This window comes from Vombatus ursinus, unplaced genomic scaffold (assembly GCF_900497805.2).
Source record: "Vombatus ursinus unplaced genomic scaffold, bare-nosed wombat genome assembly UNPS02014770.1, whole genome shotgun sequence".
NCBI lineage: Eukaryota > Metazoa > Chordata > Mammalia > Diprotodontia > Vombatidae > Vombatus > Vombatus ursinus.
In genome coordinates, this window is record NW_020954548.1 from 604,113 (window position 1) to 613,403 (window position 9,291).

Sequence of the window (9,291 nt, forward strand, 5' to 3'; positions counted from 1 at the left end):
ACCACCCCATCAGCACTCATTTAGGCACAGCTCACTACCACTTCCTAGAAGATTTTTTTTTTCAATCCCTGCCCCATCCTTTCATCCCTAACTAGAAGTGATCTCTCCTTTTTCTGAACTTCTACAGCATTTTGTTTGTACCACTTAAGTCATATGGCATTTATCACACACTGCTGTGGTATAATGCAAAAAAAGTTAGACTTGGAGTCAGCAAACCAGGGTCTGATTTCTGGCTGTCCCACCTGACTTCTTTGAACATCATATTCCTCACCTGAGAAATGTAGATAGCATTGCCTACCTCCCATAGTTTTGAGATAAATATCTCCTAACCTAGGAAGATAAGGACCATATTTCATGTGTCTAAATACTCAGGGTAATGCTGGGTATGCATATTTCAAATACTCAACAAATACCTGCTGAATAAACAAGATTATAAAACAATGGCTGGAGCATAAAAGTATTTCACAGTCCAAATATGGTATCTGGTTTCTTTTAAAAATTCACAATAACAAAGCTAAAAACAAAATTCTTCTTGGCTTTTGAAACAGGATAGTCTACTATTAGATGAATTAGTAAACTTTATCCTTAGATTTTATTATTCATTATGTTAATGTGCATCAACAGGTTTATCTAGAAAGTGGAGTGAGGAAGGTCAATGTCGAACAAGAAGTTGGAAAGAAACATTAATTTTCATATTTTAAATAATAATAATAGCTAGCCTTTATGTAGTACTTTACAAAGCACTTTACAAACAACAAATCATTTTATCCTCAGTACCCTGGGAGGTAGGTGCTATTATTATCCCCATTTTACAGATGAGAAAATTGAGGCCAAGAGTGGTTAAGTGGTTAAGTTATCCCAGGGTCACACAGCTGGTAAATTTATGAGACTGGATTTGAATTCAGCTCTTCCTGATTCTTAGTCCAGGGCTCTTCATACTGTGCCATGAGCCTACTTAGTGTTTTTTAAATACTAAAAGCATCTTTTCTGTTCGACAGTTGCCTAGAAGTAAACATACTACCTAATCAGTAAAAACAACCGAAATAAATTTCCATTTATTTGCTATATAGTTTAATATTAACAGAAGTCCAAAGTAATATGATTTTATGGAAAGAGGACTATGGTCAGGAGAATGGGATCATCGGCCAGCTCTGTTGATGAATTTCGTAATTTCAGACATGTTACTCAACCTGTTTTTTCACCTGCACCAAAGGAGGTAAAATATCTCTTCACCTTTTACTAGTGGCCCTGTGGATTCTCATGATGTTCCAAACTCTACATCACATCACCACACTAACAAATACCCCTTCCACATCAGGAAGGATGTATTACCTTGAAAGCATTTATCACCTCCTCATCCACCACCACCACCACCACCACCACCACCACCACCACTACCACCACTACCACCACCACCACCATTCGCCTGTTCTATAACTTCAGCCTCCCTTTTGGTATCGTATTGGCTCTTAAAGACCTTCTAGGGAATTAATAGAGGGAAATGCTCTGAGAAGTAGAGGAGGTTGTTTGTTCCTAGAGCCACCATCCACAGTTCAATTCAACTAACATGTATGGAACACCTAAAAAAGTGCTGTTAGATTCTGGGGATACAAGGACAAAAATAAGATATTTCCTGACCTCAAAGTACTTACATTCTACATTGCTTTTATGTTTATTTTTTCCAATTAAAATTTTTGGTTTTATATTCCATTAACAATTATAAGCTAGACAGGCGGTTTTCAGAAAAACCTGGGAAGACTTATATGAATTGATGCAAGGTGAAATGCGCAGAACCAGGAGAATATTGTATAGAGTAACAGCAATAGTGTATGATGATCAACTATGAATGACATAGCTCTCCTCAGCAATACAATGATCCAAGACAATTACAAAAGACTCATGATGAAAAATGCTATCCACATCCAAAGAAAGAACTGATGGACTCTGAATGCAGATTGAAGCATATTATTTTTACTTTATTTTTTCATGTTTTTTTTCTTTTGTTTTGTTTCTTCTTTTACAACATAACTAATATGGAAATATGTTTTATATGATTGCACATCTATAACCTATATTAAATTGCATACTGTTTTAGGAAGAGGGGAGGGGAGGGGAGGGAGGAAGGGAGAAAAATTTGGAACTCAAAATTTTGTAAAAATGAATGTTTAAAATTGTCTTTACACATAATTGGAAAAAATTACATTAAATAATACAAAAAAGCTCAAACAACTATCATCAAACACCTAATTAAAGATCTATGGCTCCTGTTTTAATTACGTCCTTGGGAGTCTGCCTAGCCCTCATGACAGCATTAGGGATATCGACCATTACCTGGAAAAACATTACATTTTAGATATTTAATTAGAATTCAGTGAGGATGTGGGAGAGGAGTGAAGGAAGGAGAAAAAGAGTTAATAAATACTTAAAAGGAATAAGGAAATGCCAATTTTGCAAAACCCAAGGATATTGTTTGAAGAAATCAGATACTTGATCTCTCTCCTGCTGCTTCTATGACTTTGAGCGCTTTGTTACTTGTTAGTTCTAATGAAGAGTGGAGGAAAAGAAGAATTGAATTCATACCAATCAACAAAGAAGGATATATTGATTTTATTAACTGCTCTTTGAACGATTTTTTTCTGAACCCGATTGCCTGAAACAACCCCAAGTAAAAGCTAATAAACAAACATATAGTCACAAACTAGTTTAGTGGGATTTCCAGAAATAAATCATTCTTCCCATACAAGATCAAAAGAATCTAAGCTATCTTCCAATGCAAGACTACTGAACCTCTTCAAAAGAGAGACCAGTTATAAATCTGCTCAAAAATGAAAGACAGGTTGAAGTATTGTAAAGTAACCACTGCTGGCTTTCTTAAGAAAAAAGTTAATTTCTTTTAAAGAATTAATAAGCAGCTAGCCATACCTTATAGTTATCACTTGCCATTGCTATTAATAGCCAAAGGAGAGGAAAGAAATGAAGCCAGACAGAGCAAGCTAAAATGTTATGATTTTGAGACTCTTTATACAAAAGTTAAGACATAACTACTGTCAACCTCGTGAGTTTGTTCCAAGAAAAGGCAAACGAAACTAGGTTGTGTCCATGTTTTTAACTTCTCTCAAGCTGGTAACATGCATGCGTTGCATGGGAGTTGCAGTCCAGAACTGGATCCCCGCTAATGGGGCCAGTCCAGAAATGGCTCGATTTGGGGGCTGGAGTACATAGTTTATGTACCCTTCGAAGAATAAGTATTCCCAAGAGGTGCCAATCAGCTCCAATTGGTCAACACACTGGGAGGTGGGCTATATTAAAATGAGGGTCTTGGAGTACGTGACTCAGGTCACTCAATCTTGGTCAAAGAGACTTCAGTTTCCATATCACCTGTCATATCATGTCCCCATACCACCCAACATTTTCCCAGACCTATCTGGGCAACATAATGAGCACGAATAGACCCATTACATTAGATCTTAATGTCCTTTCTGAAGAAGAAACTGAACTTTGGGGAAACAAAAGGGGGGGGGGTGGAGGGAAGCTCTGAGTCTCCAAGATAATTACTAAGAAAAATCATTTTTCACAATACTATTAGAACAGTCCAGAACATAAAGTAAAATCTTCTGGCAAAGCATTAGCAGAGTAGGGAAGGATTTCCCAGACGGGGAACCATGTGGCTTCAGAGATGATAGCAGTCTGGGACAGTGGTAGAGTGGTGGGTGAAACTTTTATACCTTTAGGCGACCAGGAAGCAGCTTTGTTGCCTTTTAGGGAAAACTAATCCTTGTTTCAGAAAATGGGAGAACCCTAATCTCATCACAGGTTCCCTTAGTTTAGGAAAGGTGGTAGATTGGGGAGGGGGGAATAATTAATTATGTTTCAGGCATGTTAAGTTTGAGATATATTCATTTGTATATTACCAACCATTGACAATGTGGAACTGGAGCTCAGGAGAAGAATTAGGCTGAACTTAGAGATCTGGGAGTCACCTTCAAAGAGATGTTAATTGAACCCATAGGAATTCATAAGATCACTAAATGTAGGGAGAGAAGAAAACAGGCTTCCTGATAGAGTCTTGGGGAACATCTATATTAGGGGGTGAAGCATGGGTAATGATACACCAAAGAAAGAACCAAATGAGAGCAGCATTAAGAAAGCCAAGGGAGGAGAGAGTACCCAAGAGGAAGGGATGGTTAACTGTGTCCAGTGTTACAGTGAGGTCAGGAAGGATGATGATTGGGATAAGTTATTTTAGTTATTAAATGCAAGAGCCTAGATTGCCTTGAAGAGAGCAGTTTTATTTGAGTGATAGAGTCAAAAGCCAAATTACAAGGAGCTGATGAATGAATGAGAGAGGAAGTAGGTACAAGGGATATAGCTTCCTAAATGAAATAATTATTCTTGGTAACTAGGTAACTGTTGGTTAAATAAGTTTCTGTCCTCCACCACCATCATCTTTTTCTTTATTCAGGCTCAACGGGATATCCATCTCTCTATTCTAGTTCATGAATTGAATTGAATTGAGTGATGGAGATAGGTTGTGCTGTTTCCAAGGCAAGTCACTCCAACCTACCAACATCTCCTTCCTCCATTCCCAAAGAAGCAATTGGTGAAAAGGAAGGAAAAAGACCAAAGAGAAGTAGAGAGTAAAAATAAATGGCAATTTTCTCATTCCTTGTTTTATTTTTTGATATTAGGATTAATTTTATAATTAAAATTGTTATGTTTTAAATAGTAGTGAAAAAAATAGAAATAATCTATATAGACTGAACCGGTGTGGAAAGAACCACTAGACCTGGTTCAAATTCTAGATCTGCCTCTTATTTTCTGTGTGACTACAAACAGGTGAAAACTCCAATTCCTCATCTGTAAAATGGATAAAATAATACCATTAGAATCTAGCTCAAACTGTTGTTATAAGGAACAAATTCATATTAGATGTTTGTAAAGCACTTTGTACGACTTAAAGGACTATATAAAAGTGCTATTTAAATGCAACTCAAACAAACATGAATTAAGCACCTACTATGTGCTAGGTCTCGAAGCATCTATGTATCTATTTATGGAAACTCTGAAGTCTAGGGAGTCTTGGGAAGCAACTGTGAGTGCTATCTTCTTTTCTCTCTAGAGTGGAGAAGGTAGAGGGGGCACAAGGAAAGAACTAAACTAAAATTGGGAGGGAAGTTAGTTCCTTTACCCCAAAGTCCGAAGGGGCCACCTCAAGGCCAAAAAACAAGGACCTGGTTCCAGCTTTGTAAATGGCACACCTTAGGTGGACAGATCCCTTTACCTCTTATGGCTGAGTTCTTTAAAACCTAGAGGATAACACTGCCCCCGTGAGGAGATTTGAAGAAACTGGAAGGTGTTTGTGAAGGAAGCCACAAACTGGACTCTTAATTTAAAATAACTTGTGAGGGTATGAACAGCTTCTAAATCATGGTGACAGAGAATATCAGAGCTGACAGGGTCTTAGAACATAGAATAAGCAATCTGGAGGAGACCTGGAACATAGAATATAAGAGCTGGTTTGTTGTTTGTCATTTGCTCTTAAAGAGGACCAATGACGTCAGGAGAGTTATATCTCAACTTGCAAGTGAAGTGGGTTTAAGTGAGGCAGGGCTGGGCAATGCCATCAGCCTCACTCTTTCCTCCAGAGTCATCAGAGTCCAGTGGCAAGACGTAAGTCAAGAAGACTGGCAATGACCCCAAATACAAAAGCTAGAAGGGACTTAGAACACCAACCATAGAATGTCAGAGCTAGAAGGGGCTCTAGAACAGGCAATGTCAGAATAGGAAGGGATGAAAGAGGAGTGATGAAAAAAGGGATGAAAGAAGGGGAGCTCAGAATGCCAGAACTGGAGGGTACCTAAGATATCATCTAGGACTCAGCGCTGAAAGGGTCACGAGTGGAAAAAGTTTAAGAAGTTCTGATCTAGGTGAACCCCTCCCCCATCCCTGATTTTATATAATTGGGCAAGGGAGAGTTTTGTTGTACGTGGATGCATAGACATTTTAATGCTAAAATAAATATAAATGCTTGGTGAAACATATTTAACAACAATCTATAGATTTTAGAGAGCTGGAAAAGACCTTAGATGTCATCTACTGAAACTCCTTCACTCTGTAGATGAAGAAACTGAGGCCCAGAGATGTTCAGGAACTTATCCAAGGTTAGACAGTCAAGTAACAGAGCCAGCACTCAAACCTAGGTCTTCTGTTTCAAGTCCAGGGCTTTTTTTGAACTATACCATGTTACCTCTGAGCTCACAATGTAGGCTAGAGAAAAGTGCAAGGGACATATCAATGTGGCTGCACTTGCCATAGAAAGCTACCATTGCCTCTAGCATCTATATTTGACTGTATAGGTAAGTGTCTTCAGAGTCCAGATAAAAGAGTTAAATAGAGCCAAGGTAATATAAGTCCTTCAACACCCGGAAATTCACAGAAGACAGAAGTCCAAGAAAGGAGCTAGCAAGACAACCCTGCCTTTGACTCTTAGTAGTTTTAGGACCATAAGCACTTGACTTCTTTTGGCCTTAGTTCCCTCATCAGTGATGCTCAGTACGCAATTACAATTACACCAAGTGTGGGTAACAACCATGATAAATTAGAGATGCTAATTCCAAGAGGCAAATTTGATCTTGTAGATGTCATCGAAATTTATTGGAATGAGATACTCGACTGGACTATGGCTCCATAACGGTATATCAAAAGGAACACAACAGATGAGGTGGGGGGGCACAGGAGCAGCACCAGATATGAAGAAGGTGAGATAGTGACAAAATGAAAGAAGTAGAAGGAAAAAGCATGGAGGAGTGCCTTTGGGTAACATCTGTGGCAGAGAGAAGCAATACTGTCACTGAAATGTATTATAGATCACCTGTATGGAAAGAGGAAATAGATGGGGTTTCATGAAACAGATCATAAGTCTGGCATAAAGGCACATAGTAATGATGATAATAATAATGATAATAATAATAATAATAACAGACATTTACACAGCACGTTTAACTGTACAAACAACTTTACATACGTTATTTCATTTGGTCCTCCCAACAATGCTGTGAGAGTGGTACAATGACTATCATCCTCATTCTACAAGTAAGGAAACTGAGGCTTAGAAAGGTTAAATGACTCATCTGTGTTCCCACAGTTACAACAGTACCAGAGGAAGAATTTGAACATAAGTCTTTTTGAATCCAATTCCTCTTAATACTACAGCACTTTACCTCTCAGGAAGAAAAAAAAGGTCTCATTTGATCCTCACAAAAATCTTGTGTTATATTCATGATGATGGACTTCATTTTTTATTAATTTATTTTGATTTATCAACAATCACTTCCATAAGCTTTTGAGTTTTAAATTTTTCTCCTCCTCCCTCCCCACCTCCCTCCCCAAAATGGAGCACAATCTGATATAGGCTATACATATATATTCCTATTAAACATATTTTCACATTAGTGATGTTGTAAGGAAGAATTAGAACCAATAGGAGGAACCACCAGAAAGAGGAAACAAAACAAAACAAAAAAAAAATGGCAAATAGTATGCTTTGATCTGCATTCAAACTCCATAGTTCTTTCTTTGGATGTAGATAGCATTTTCCATCATGAGACTTTTGGAGATGTCTTAGATCCTTGCATTGCTGAGAAGAGCTAAATCTGTCAACATTAGTCATCACACAATATGGCTGTTACTGTATATGACATTCTCCTGGTTCTGCTCACTTCACTCAGCATCAGTCCATACAAGTCTTTCCAGGTTTTTCTGAAGTCAGCCTGTTCATCATTTCTTATATCACAATAGTATTCCATGACATTCATATACTACAACTTGTTCAGTCATTCCCCAATTGATGGAAATCCCCTCAATTTCCAATTCTTTGCCACCAGAAAAAGAGCTGCTATAAATATTTTTGTACATGTGGATCCTTTTCCCATTTGGATGATCTCTTTGGGATACAGCCCTAGAAGTGCTATTGCTGGGTCAAAGGGAATGTACATTTTTATGGCCCTTTGGGCATAGTTCCAAATTGCTCAGTGATGGACTTTGACTTCATTCATCCACACAACTGCTGGAGTGCTCTCTCTCTTTCTCTCTCTCTCTCTCTCTCTTTTTGTCTGTGTCTCTATGTCTCTGTGTCTGTCTGTCTGTCTGTCTGTCTGTCTCTTTCTCTGTTTCTATCTCTCTGTCTCTTTCTCTCTCTCTCTCTGGCAAATTTTTCAGCTTCCTTACAGAAAATTTCATACTTTAAAAAGCAGAAAAAGATATGACAGGTCCTGTCCTGCTATTCCAGAGCTGATTCACACTAAGAAGGACAAATAGGTAACTGCTATAGAACTTATGGGAACTTGGGAAGGAAATTCCATCTTGGTATTTGGTATTTGTGCTTCTTTTTTTTTTTAAGGCAATTAAAGTGACTTGCCCAGGGTCAAACAACTAGTAAGTGTCAAGTGTTTGGTCTGAGGCCGGATTTGAACTCAGGTCCTCCTGACTTTAGGGCCGGTTCTCTATCCACTGATCCAGCTGCTCCTGTGTTTGGTATTTGTGATAGAGGAGAGGAAAGCCAGGTACATTCTGATATCCTAAGTTTGGGGAAAGCAAATTTAAAGGGCCCACTGGAAATGGAGAGGTAGGGTCCTTTAGACCAAATTTTACAGAGAAATTTTCACCAGAAAGGATAGAAAGTTCTCAAGAATGAAATTATGAAAACAGAAACAATTCTGTTAACCAAGTTAGACTGCAAAAAGAAATGAAAAAAAAAATAGAAGTAAGGTAATGTAATGTAGAATGAAGACCAAAGGTATGGCATGGTCCTTTGGGATAGTATCAAAAGTGATTAGCTCAAAAGACCTAAAGAAAAAAAAAAGATTAAAAAAAAAGCTATATTGGTGGGAAAGCCCCATTCAGTGATTAAAATTAAAGTTAGGTTAAAAAAAAAGTGAGGCATAGAAAGACCTCTTTTACCTAGTCAATAACAAAATCAATCTGGGAAGTGAAGACCCTTAGGGTTTCTGCCCCAAACAGAAAAGATTGCTATTTCCACTCACTCTGAGCCATCAGAAGCCAAATAATTACCAAGTGTGGCTTGGGCTGGGACCTATTGTTGGCTAATAAACGAGAGCTAGAGTGATTTGGGTTTAAGGCATGGTCCACAAAAAAGAGCTCTAGCCCATAAACCACAAGATATCTTGCCAGGTTTTAGTGATCAGAATTTATATTCCTTTGGGCAGATTCTCTGTGTGAACAGAGGGAGGGAAAGGAGGGAGAAGAGGGAAGGAAGGAAGGAAGGAAGGAAGG